Source organism: Chelonia mydas, chromosome 2, assembly GCF_015237465.2.
Source record: "Chelonia mydas isolate rCheMyd1 chromosome 2, rCheMyd1.pri.v2, whole genome shotgun sequence".
NCBI classification, from domain to species: domain Eukaryota; kingdom Metazoa; phylum Chordata; order Testudines; family Cheloniidae; genus Chelonia; species Chelonia mydas.
In genome coordinates this window covers 113986920-113999283 of record NC_057850.1, presented here as the reverse complement: position 1 = coordinate 113999283, position 12364 = coordinate 113986920, and the positions used below count along the sequence as shown (strand labels likewise).

The 12364-nt window shown below is 46.9% G+C and overlaps 1 long non-coding RNA gene across 2 annotated transcripts in view; it reads left to right on the top strand.

The window, feature by feature from the left end:
* Positions 1-867: 867 nt before the first annotated feature.
* Positions 868-12364, top strand: part of LOC122464550 — a 23503-nt gene continuing 12006 nt past the window's right edge. The window contains exons 1-3 of one of the 2 annotated variants that reach the window (XR_006288700.1): positions 868-1446; positions 2172-2400; positions 3783-3906. This is a non-coding gene — a long non-coding RNA (uncharacterized LOC122464550). The remainder of the gene's footprint in view (positions 1447-2171; positions 2401-3782; positions 3907-12364) is intronic. The other variant, XR_006288701.1, reaches the window with a different exon arrangement.

Genomic DNA, 12364 nt, shown 5'->3' with positions numbered 1-12364 from the left:
TCCTAATTTTTGCCCAGTCTATTTTTACATTTCCTGTCCACCTCTGCCTACCCCACCTCACCACTCTCCCCATTAAATTGGATGAGCTGCTTTGAAGGCCTTTGTAGTGAAGCGATGACTCACTGGTGCAGCGCCTCCTGCTCATCGTCTGGGAATTCACTCTTTTCCAGCATACGGGGCGCCCTCTGCAGGCTGGTGTCTCGCCTGCCGCTGGCCCCGTATCCCTCCTGGACCCCGCTGCCCTTTACCTTGGGGTGCTGCCCCAGCAGTACCCCCACACTCTGGGTCTCCCCTTCCGGGGGAACCCCCAGACCTCTAAACCCACCTTGCCTCAGTGGCTACCGCCAGTCGTCATCTAGCCCCCGCTCACTGGGGCAGACTGCACTCTGTAATGGCCACTCATCATTGGCAAGGGGTTAGGACCTGCTGCCTTTGCCTATCCCTGGGCTGCCCCTCTGCAGCCCCAGTACCTTTTGGCCTTAAACAAGGCCTGCAGCCTGGGGTTTACCAGGCTGGCGCTCCCCAGCTCCCTTGCCCTATTCCCCAGCACTGCTCTTCTTCAGTACCTTGCTCCCAGGCAACTAGCCCTTCCCACTCCAGGACTAGGGTGAGACCCCTCCAGCTTCTGGCCCACAGCCCTCTTATCAGGGCTAGCTGGGCCCTAATTGAGCTGGCCACAGCTGTGGCTGCTTCCCCTCTCAGCCTAGCTTGTCTGCTTTTAACCCCTGTTATCCAGGTATGGGGCAGCCACCCCACTATAGCCTTGCCCTCTTTTTAGTTAAGTTTCTTTTAGATCTGATGTCTCTCCCTCCTTGGTATTTAGAAACCCTTCTAGTTTTGGGTCAGCTGTAGACTTGTAAAGGCTGCTGTGCATTCCTATGTCCAAGCCACTGATACGCCATGTGAGCAAAACCAGCTGCTAATTCCTGCAGAACTCTGCTCATCACTTCCATCAAGGGAGAGGTGTTTTTATGTACCACTACCTGCAATCTTGGGTCTTGATTCTGCAAGCACTGTTGTTCCATTAACTCCAATGGAACTAGGCCTAGTAGTATGCTCTACATCAGTAGCAAACATTTCCAGGACCAGGACTTATATCCTTTTTTTAATATGAGGGATGGGTGGATGTAGTGAGGCAGTGTGGCCTCCCTGTGAGCCAGAGGGGAGGGACCGCTCTCTGCACTCAGGTGAACAGAGTCAGGCTGGGCTAGCCCCTCCCATGGGAAGTTGAGAGGTGGAACAGAAAATATAAAAGGCGGCTCCTCCCATTCAGTTGGAGCCAAGCCAGGGAAGAAGACTGATGTGCCTGACTTGCTGCAGGCCTCTGACTCTGTTTCTGAACCAAGCAGTGCCCTGCTCCTGAAGGAGACCAAGTCCGCAGAGGAACTGCTGGGACTGCCACTGGCCATCTGCCCCAGGGAGATGGAGGACACCCACGGAGCCAAGGTATCTAACAAAAGGGTAGTAGGAAGTGTCTCAGGGACACTAGACTATAGTCTAGTTGGCTGTGGCCTGAATCCACGTCAGCATGTTGCACGCGAGTCCCTGCTGAGCCAGTGGCAGAGCAGTCCACCACTGTTAGGGCTCTGGGCTGGGACCTTGTGGAGTAGGGTGGGCCTGAGTCCCCTTACTCCCTGTTGCCAACCCCAACTCCGGGGCGGCTGCCTTCCCACCATAGGCCAGAAGGCCTGCATTTGTCTGCCATCTGCCAGAGCTAGGAAGACAGGCTGTTTGGTGCTCTGCCCCACCTGAGGGTGTGGACCTATAGACTGCTTGTTAGCTCGGCCCTACCTGAGGGCCAGAACATACAAACTGCCTATTTGCTCTGCCCTGCCTGAGGACCTAAGCCTACAGACTGTCTGGTGCTCCAGCCCACCAGGATGGTCAGGGCGCTAGCACCTGATTCGTTAATTCCCCAGATACTAGACAGCAACCCTGGTGATGTAGTGAGGCAATGTGGCCCCTCTCAGACCCCGGGGGGGGGGGAGCGACCGCCACCCCCTTACAGAGGGCGTGGGCCACATTTGCTCAACTCCCTAAGTATCTCTTCAGTTGCCAGAGTCAAATCTTTCCTCTTTGTTACTCTTAAAATTCTGGTGTGGTTCAGCAGCATTAAGTGTTTGAACTACAAAAACAGAAAACAATCCAAATGTCTTTCTCTTTCAACATAGAGACAGTCAATTTATGGAACTGGTGCATCAGGAACATTATACTTAGGTTACATATCTACCAGGTGCACAGAACTCTAGAGGTCACTTCTCCCGAGACCACCAGTGCAGCGAGCAACACCTGGGACCTGTTCGCCTCTTAGAAAAGAAGTCCAACGTATGCTGCTCCAGCACAGCACTGGGCCAGGCCTCAGGGGTGAGGTCCTTCTGTTATCCTGAAAGGACCACTGAGGTACACCTTTCCTCCCATCCCTATGTTACCACTGGTTTTATGAAAGATTTATCACAATAAAGCTTGAGTCATTCTCACACAAAACTGATTCAGATAATTCTGGTTTCTGGACTGCTTACAAATGCCAACCCTTCCTCCTATCAACATCCATCCCTTCCTAGATCTGTTAACCCAGGAGAATGGCAAGATCAAATATCCCAACCCGAACTCCCTGTATCTCACAGCCTGGTATTTGGATGAGCATCAGACCCAGAACGCTCGTGTTAGAAGGCTTTTAAATCTATTCTCATTCAAAGTAGAAAAGATTCCACCAGAAAATGTTATCTGGTTAAATGGACGCATTTCTCTAGTTTGGATGCGACAGAAACAGTTATCCCCAGAAGCAGCAGATATCCCTGATATTTTAAACTATCTCTTGTACCTGAAGACTTTAGGTCTTTCCATTAGTTTGCTGCAGGAGCACCTAGCAGCAATCAGTACCTCCATCCTCCAGTAAAAAGCCACTCTAACTTTACTCACTCAACAATAATTAGATTTCCGAAGGGTCTGGTTAGGACCTTCCCACCAGTGGTGAAACCAGCACCACAATGGGACCTCAACCTTCTACTCTCAGCATTTATCAGATCACCCTTCAAATTGCTGTCCACATGTTCCATGTCCTACATCTCAATGAAGGTCGCATTCCTAGTCACCATTCCTTGAATCAGAAGGATGAGCGAACTGAGCCCATACATCATATTTCATAAGAAGGCTTCCCTTCAACTCCACCCAAAATTCATCCACAAGGTAATTTCTGTCCAAAACCTCATACTTTCAATGAGGGGAGGAGACTTCCTGACGCCAGATGAGCTTTGGCGTTTTTTGTCTACAAAGGACAAACTGATTAGGAGTCACCAAAGTTATTTGCCACTATAGCGGAGCAATTGTGAGGACAAGCACTGTCTACTCAGAGATTCTCTAAGATGATCTCTGGCTGCATTGTTCTTTATTGGCTGGCACATATTCCTCCCCTGAGCAGGGTGAGAGCCCATTCCACTAGAGCACAAGCAACCTCAAGTAAAAGTGCCTGTACTGGACATTTTGTAGAGCAGCTACCTGGAGCTCCATCTGTATCTTCACAGAACGTTATGCTTTAGTCCAGACCTCTTCAGCAGACACAGCTGTGGGGACTGCAGGCATCTATTCCAACTGCATCCTGGCACCCTTGTCCTGTTTAAATACTGCTTTCCATCATCCATGTGAGAATACCCATAAAGGCCCACACTTGAAGAAATGGAGATTATTTATCTGTAACTGGAGGTTCTTTGAGATATGTGATCCCTTTCTATATTCCACTACCCACCCTCTTTCCCATCTGCTTTGGATCTTTCCTGATTTTGCAGTAAGAAGAGGAACTGGAGGGGGTCAGCCCACACTGCCCATTACATCCTCACTTTAGAGCACAAGAAGAGCATCTCCACAGGCAAAGACAAACGGACACTACTTAATAGAAATCTCCAGTCTCAGGTACATGGAGTGCATGAGTGTATGTGTGGAATACAAATAGGGACCATATATCTTTACCCTCCAGTTACAGGTAAATAACGCCCATTTCCCCTCTTCCCCTCAGAAAACTCATCTTTGCTTCTGGCATGTTTCCCATGATGTCTCCAGTACACTGAGGCAAGGAAACATCTCATTAATGTTTCTGGTTTCACACACATGTGAAATCTTATATTTGTCTTTATATCATGTAAATCCTCTTTACACTTGCAATTTTTCTTGCTCTTATCTTCTTTGTTTTCTTTAATCTTCTACATTCTGAAACTATTGACATGCCTTGTATGACCTTCACTGCTTTGCTCACAGGATTTTCCTGGTCATCCAAAATGTTTCCTAGAATTTAGCAATGGAAAGTAAATATGCTTTGTCATGTTCATTCACCTGACAATGCAAATGTCACTTCTATTCCTTGTGTGCAAGGTTTTTTGATTTACTCTTTTGAATGTTCCTGTTTTCTCTCCTATTTCAGTTCCAATACTTTGGTTTTTCCCTCCCATTTCTTACAGTAATTCATGCCATTTTTTGGTTGTTTTGGGTTTTTTTTTAAAGGATGCACACTGATGTTAATTTCAAAATTGACTTAGGTTATGGTCCAAGAGACCACTCCCTTTTTCTTTCTCCCTACGGTCAGTCTTTTGTGTTGGCAGCTGTTCTCTCTCAACCTCCCTTGAAGGGGCTCCCACCAATGTGTATTAAGCTATGTCTTCAATGCATGTTAACCATGGGTAAATTAACATGTGGTAGCCTAACTCACTCACAAAAGTGTCTGCATCCGCAGGCTGCTGTCATGCCCTGTGTCCTCACTGGTGCCGTATCTGGCCATGAGAGCCAGTACAGCTGTTTCAGTGCATATTCTGTGGTTCATAGCACCACAGCTTGCTGCGCTTTGCTTTTGACCAGGACCATAAGCACAGAGCAGTGGGACTACTTCATGATGGAAAAAGTGAGTCCAGAACTTTTCCCTGAGTAAAGCCACATTTGTGGAGGTTTGTGAGGAGCTTGCTCTGGCCTTTGAGTAGCAGAATGCCCAGATGAGGTGAATAACTTTTCAGAAGTGCATCACTATCCATCTATGGCAGGGGTGGGCAAACTTTTTGGCCCAAGGGCCACATCGGGGTTGCAAAACTGTATGGAGGGCCGGGTAGGGAAGGCTGTGCCTCCCCAAACAGCCTGGCTCCCGCTCCCTATCTGCCCCTTCCCACCCCCTGACTGCCCCCCTCAGAACTCCCGACCCATCCAACCCCACCTTCTTGTACCCTGACCACCCCCTCCTGGGACGCCCTGCCCCTAACCGCTGCCCCAGGATCCCACCCCCTATCCAATCCCTTCTGTCTCCTGACTGCCCCCCCCCCCGACCCCTATCCACACCCCTGCCCCTAACTGCCCCTGGAACCCCACCCCCTATCCAGCCCTCCCTCCCCCAGAACCTCTACCTCACCCAACCACCCCCTGTCCCCTGACTGCCCCGCCGGGACCCTCTGCCCCTTATCCAACCCCCCCCCCCGACCCCCCCGCCCTCTTACCATGCCATTCAGAGCGGCAGGAGCTCACAGCCACACCGCCGCACTGCCCAGCAGGAGCAGTGGGCCAGAGTGCTGGTGGCGCAGCAAGCTGAGGTGGCAGGGGAGGGGCTGGGGGCTAGCTTCCCCTGCTGGGAGCTCAAGGGCCAGGCAGGACGGTCCCACGGGCCGGATGTGGCCCGCAGGCCATAGTTTGCCCACCTCTGATCTATAGCATTGAAAAAACAAGACGCAAAGGGAAAGAGGATGGTGTGGCCAACACAATTTGTAAATGGTGACCAAAAGAAACAGCTAGTAACATCTGAACAAGTGAAGGAGGGGAGAAAATAGTTGGAGAGTCTCTTACATGAGGCAAACACCTTTTTTTGGTGGAGTTGCAAATCTGTGATCCTAATACGGTGTGTGAATCTGACATGACCACAGAGGAGGAGTTGAGAAATGCAGTCCGGGGAATGAAGAATGTTAAGGAAGTAGGACCTGATGAAGTGATGACAGAAAGTCTTGGTCAAGAGATGCATAAAATGGATGAGCAGAGTGGTTAAAGCTGTACGGTGAGATGAGAGAAATCCTGAAGATTGGTGCAGGTCTGTCTTGGTCCCAGTACATAAGAAGGGAAGCATCCCTGACTACAGAAACCATTGAGGGATGAAGTTACTGGAAAGTATTTTGAATGCTAGGATTAGGAGAATGATGGAGCTACTCCTCAAAGAAGAGCCAGTTGGCTTTGGGAAAATATGAGGAACCACAGATGCCACGTTTTGTAATTTGGTCAGTGATCGAGAAACAGAGTACCCGTAGGATGGCTTCTGTGCTTTTATAGACCTAGAAAAGGCATATGATAAAATGGCCAGAAGGATTCTCACACCAGTACTGAGGAAATATGGATTGTCTAATGATTTAATAGCTATGGTGAGTGATCCAAAACAGTGATCCAAACATATTTTTGGAATGACAAGTCCCTTTGAAGTGAAAGTTGGACTGCACTAGAGGTTGGCACTCAGTCTGCTGCTTTTTATCACATTGATGGACTATGTCAACAGGAGGATGCCAATGGGAAAAGGTGAGAAGCTGCTATATGCAGATGACATTGAAATAGCCTTAAAAAACAGCCTTAAAAAAAAAAAAGACCTAGAGGAAATAGTAAATCAGTGGTATGACCAGCTAAACTGTCACAGGATGAAAAGGAATATGATTAAGACTGAGGTCATATTGGCTAATAGAGGTGTCACAGGGAAACTGGGCATAGAGATTAACTGAGTGCAACTAAACTAGACTGACGAATTTAAGTACATTGGTGGGTGGGTCACAGAAGATGGCAATCTTGAATGTGAGATACAGTCCAAACGGGGAGTGCTGGAAGAGTGTGGAATAATATCTCAAGTGTTGTATATGACAATTGTATGCAACTGAGACTAAAAGCCCAATTGTATAAAACAATAGTGCACCCCACTATTGGTGTATGGTGCAGAAGCATGGGTGGTAAAGAGATGGCAGGTTCAAGCTCTATAGGTGTTTGAGATGAGATTTCTTTGTGCCATAAGAGGAGTTACATGAAGAGACAGATTTCAAAATGAAAGCATTCGGATGGAAGTTGGAGTCTACAATGTGGCTGACAAAATCTAGGAAGCATGACTTTGCTGGTTCAGACACAAAGAGAGGATGAATGAAGAAGACATGGTGAAGATAGCCTGGCAGGAGAAAGTGGTAGGAAAGAGACCCCCAGGAAAGCTGAGGAAGCGATGGATGGATTGCATCTAAGAAGATGGTAAGCAGGTGGACTTTAGTGCCACTTCAGACAGATGAAGATGATGGATGCTTGCAGATGATGGGATAAAGGGATGGGAGGAGAAGAAGGGTGTGGCTTTCACCCTGTGGAGGCTACCAACAGATTTGTAACAGTCTGTGGATGCCAATCAGTTGATGGTTGGTAAAGCTACAGTTGGCACAGTAGGCACGAAGGTTTGCAAGGCTGTTAATGCTGTGCTGGCCTCCTGGATTGTAATAGTTGGAAATATCCCAGCAATATTTGTGGGATTTGAGCTGTACCAGTGCAATTGACAGGAAACGTGTACCCACCCTAAGGCCACCATAGAAAGCAAGCAAGTACACTAACCGGAAAGGATACTGCTCCGTCTTTATGCAGGGCCTTGTGGATCACTATGGCTATGTCCTTCCTTGGTTCTTCTTTATGGGGACTCACCACCCTGCTGTGCTCTTCCTGGTCTGGATCAACTAAGAGATACTGTGATTTGGGACTGAGGTCCTCTCCCTCCCTCTCCGGAGAGAGTTCCATATCCTTGCAGACATCAAAATTCCAACACACACCCTTCCCACTTCTACAGATGATGAAATGGAGCTCCATCAGAGCACTACCAGACCTGGAAATGGTCTTCTGGTAGCTCACCTTGAGCCCTTTTATATTTTCCTTGCAGTGCTGTCCACTCTGGTTGATCCTGTGATCAGCCAGCAGCTGCTGAGATATCATTGTACTGATGGAGAACACTGAACAGAGGCATATGATGATAAGCCACTTGCAGTGAGGGATCAGAGCGTAATTAGATGGCAAGTTAGTACACAGGACTGGGTGCTCAGGAGCTTGTGGGAAGGGACTGAAGGACCAACAGCTATTGATTGATGTGACTGGTAGTGGCCACCCAGTTTTCACTGAAGTTAACCTTGGTGTAGCTTATCCTGCTTCTTTCTAACTAGGGTCTATCTGGACATGGTGGCCGCCGCACTGTGCAGCATGACTAGAGGCGTGTTGATGTATGAACACAGTGTGTGTTAAGGGGAAAACTCTGTTGAAGCCAGCTTAAATTTTCAGTGCAGACAAACCAATCAATTGATCATCAGTTGTGCTATTCCTGTGGTAGGCCCTAGTGGCAGAGCTTGCCCCCTTTGGAATCTATTCAGATCACCTTGCCTTATGAAAAACCAAACAAAAAAAACTTTTTTTTGCCCCCAAGGTTTAGTTGAGTAGCATCATGGAGGCTTCACATTTAGTTCCCTTTTCCATTTTCTGCTGTATCAATCCCCTCAATTCATTCTGTTTCGAATTTCAAGAGTTTGTGAAAAGTTACTACTTGTATTGTGTGTTAGAAAGTATTTATGATTTTGTAAAAGACCCTGGGTGATCCAAGGTGTATGTGGGGGACATTAGAAATACAGCCAATGTACCATAGCTCCTTCTAGAGACCCTACAAGCAGGGGGAGGGGGAGCCCCTCCAGAGAAGAAGGAATTTCTCTATCGCAATCAAATCATAAATCCCTGCAGTAGGAGGATTTTCAAGAGTGCAGAGCACCCTTAAAACCCACATAAATCCTAACACGTCTAGTATCCCCTGGAGAAAGGGAATCCTGCTGACAAAACAGGCACTTTCCTGCCACTGGTAATGTAGCTGTAACAATGGGCAGCTCTACACTTAAAACACTGCATCGACGCAGCTGTAGCACGTTAATGAAGATGCTCTGTGCCAACGGGAGAGAATTTCTCCCATTGGCTTAGCTAATCCACCTCCCTGAGAGGCAGTAGCTATGTCGGAGGGAGAGCTTCTCCTGTCGACATACCGCTGTCTATTCCAGTGCTTAGGCCAGTACAGCTACATCACTCAAGGTTGTGAATAATTCATACTTATATCCAAGTAATTTAGTGGTGTGGACCAAGGCTACGTGTGCTACATCTCCACAACTAGCTCAAAAAGTGGAGCAGTGGAAATTCTTACAGTGATCTTCCCAACAGTAAAAACTGAAGAGAAAACTCTCCCCCTCCAATCCCTAAGGCAGTCTGCTTAGCCTCACTCCACGTTTTTCACTTGTTCTGCTCAGAGCACTGCCATTGACCCAAAGGGATGCTCTATACGCAGGAGTGGAGAATATGCCATGGAGAGATCTACACTGTGGATAATAATCACATTTGAACTTCTCTAGTGCCTATCATCAGAGAATGGTAAACCAATTTACAAATATTAATTGGGCAACCCAGTAGATAAGAGGTAAGCAATACAGATTGAAAAGGAGAATTTTCCCTTTCAATATGAAAGGCCTGATCATTTCCATAATTTTATGACTGAAGATTAATGTGGTAAGTGCAAAATAATTTGCCAAGGGCTAGTTTTCAGGCAGTAATTCTCTTATGCATACAACCCATGACAGAATATGGAACATGGCCAAGTCGCTGATAAAGATGTGTCCTGGTTAGTATAACATGCCAGCCTGAACTTTGAGAGACAGTCTTACTATGATACACAATCTGAGCAGTAGAGGTAAGCAAGCGGCAAAACACTTCTGTCAGCAGCATGTACACAGAGAACTGTTCGAGTATGTTAAGCATTGATAGCCTCTCTTCTGAGTCTAGGGATGGGCAGAAGAACAGGCTCAAGAACGTTCAGGTAAACCGAATTCATCAGGCATACTCATGAAGCCCTTGCTAAGGGCCCAATCATGGGAGCAGCTTGAGTGCTCTCAAGCCTCTCTGAAGTCAATTAAAGTGAAAGCATTAAGTACCTTGCAGGAGGTGCTCAGCACCTCAGAGAATCAGGTCCGAACTATGCAAAATGCTCTCTGTTGATTAATGTACCTTTATAATTATTGGATGTTGGTTGTATTGCGGTAGAACCTAGGAGCGCCAGCCATAGACCCAGGAACCCATTGTGCTAAGCGCTGTACAAATTGAGAACAAAAAGATAGTCCCTGTCCCAAAGAGCTTCCAATTTAAACATACTCACTGCTATTCCTTCAGGTGAACATGCCTTTATAGGACTGGTATGTGTAGAGTAGGATAAAAAGTATGGGGGGGGAGGAGGTTAGAATGTGTTAATTACCACGTTCTAATATAAATGTCATATAACTAAAGTGTAGACAAGGTAAGTTGTATTGTAGCACATGTTAGAGTCAACTTACCGTAAATTAGACTGGGCTTGTTAACACACTCTAAAAAACTATCTTCTATCCTAATCTGGACATATATCCATAGCTGTCTGCTCACCTTTCATCTCTTTAGCTCAAGTGTAGAGGATCTGCATATGCAGAAAGGGCTGTCATCAGCTCACAGGTGGCCTCAAATTTCAGTGTTATAACAAATAAAAACACCCAAGCTCTTTAAAAACCTACAACCTAAAGAAAAGTTTTGGGGTGGTTTTTATTTTTATTTATTTATTTTTTTGTTCTAATAGTGAGTTTGGGTTATTTTTATTCACCAGCAAACATTTTCATGCAGCATTTGCAACCCAAACATTGTGCTGACTGTAAACAAAGACACGTGAAATGAATTACTCTATTTTCCTTATCCACCCTGAGAGGAAAGCAACAAGCATAGATGGTGGAAAGCACAGTGTTTCTAAAGTTCTTCATACCTAAGGCAACGCAAGTATATAAAGAATTTTTTTCTGTAAATGATTTTTTAACTAACAGTGTCCCTTTAAGTGTCTCCAGCTCCACTAACAACTATACAGTGTCTCACTATATAAGTCGTGGAGTTTGGGTTGAATGTCTTCTGGATTTTGAATCCCTTCCTTGTCCTTCAGAATTGCAATTTCTTTAATTTGCTTAGAATGTCAGCTCTTTGGGGCAGGAGCTGTCCGTTTGTTCTGTTTGTACAGCACCTACCGCAATGAAGCTCCTAGGGTTATAGCTGTAGAAATAACAAATCATACTAAGCAATAACTTTCTCTCTGTCTGCCCCACTTGCCGTTTGAACTGGAAAGTGCATTCTCATGTCCTGTTCTAAAATATCGCCGTGTGCCATGAGCTTGAGAGAACTTTGCCCTGGCGTAGTTACACTTACTTGTTGTTACGCGAGTGCCCCACCTTAGACCAGTACCACACCTCTACACTGGGGAGATTGCAGTAGTACATTGTTATAGCAACACCAGCGCAAAAATGTGGACAAACCCCAAGTGTGCTCCATCCTGCCTGGGTTTCAGAGCTACATTCTCCTTCTCTTTCCCCTTATTCACGTAATATTCAGTGGAAGGAGGTTGTTAGAGAATGCAATGGGGTGCTGGTCCATGACTGGGCCTCTGAGGCTCTATAGTAACAGGAACAATAGAAATAATAATACTTTGCACATCTGGAGCATCATTGCCTCTGATGGTTTCACAGGGCTTTATGGAACAAAGCCTTCCAACACCCCGGCAAGGTACATAGGTAGTATCATCCTTATTTCACAGAAGGGGAAACGAAGGCATGGTGAGCTGCCCAAGGTCATGCAGCAAGTCTGTGGCAGAGCCAGCTCTATATCCCAAGACTTCAGACTCCTGGCTCTAGACTGTTATCCCTCAAATCTTGTAGAATGAGCATAAGTCATGACTGAAACTGCCACTGGGTATGTCTACGCTGCAATAAAACCCCACATCAGCAAGCCTCAGAACCCACAGCAAGTGACTCAGGCCAGTGGGGTTTGTGCTACGAGGCTAAAAATAGCAGTGTAGAGATTTGGGCTTGAGCCAGGCTCTGAAACTCAGTGAGGGGGAGGTTCTCAGGCTGGGCTCCAGCCCGAGCCTGAATACCTACACTGCCATTTTTAGCCCCGTGAGTGCAAGTCAGTTGGCCCAGGCTCAGAGGCTCGCTGCTGCAGTTCTTTTATCGCAGTGTAGACATATCCCATGAGGCCTGCTAGTGTGGCTGTCCCCCAGACCTGGGTCCCCCAGTGTTCAAATCCCGGAGTGCCCTTCCTGGGTCACAGGAGAGAGGAAGGAATGCCTTTTGAAACTGATCAGTGTGGTGACTAGAGGACAGGGGTGGTAGGTTTTGGCACTGAATGCCTACCCTGTTTTGGCTATTGGATTATGTCCTCACTTGTGGATCTGGTGATGGTACCCAGCATAGAGCTTGTCTTTCAATGTCCTCCAGACTCTCTTGGTATCATTATAGTGCTTTTTTTTTCTTTTTTCCAGCAGGCATGT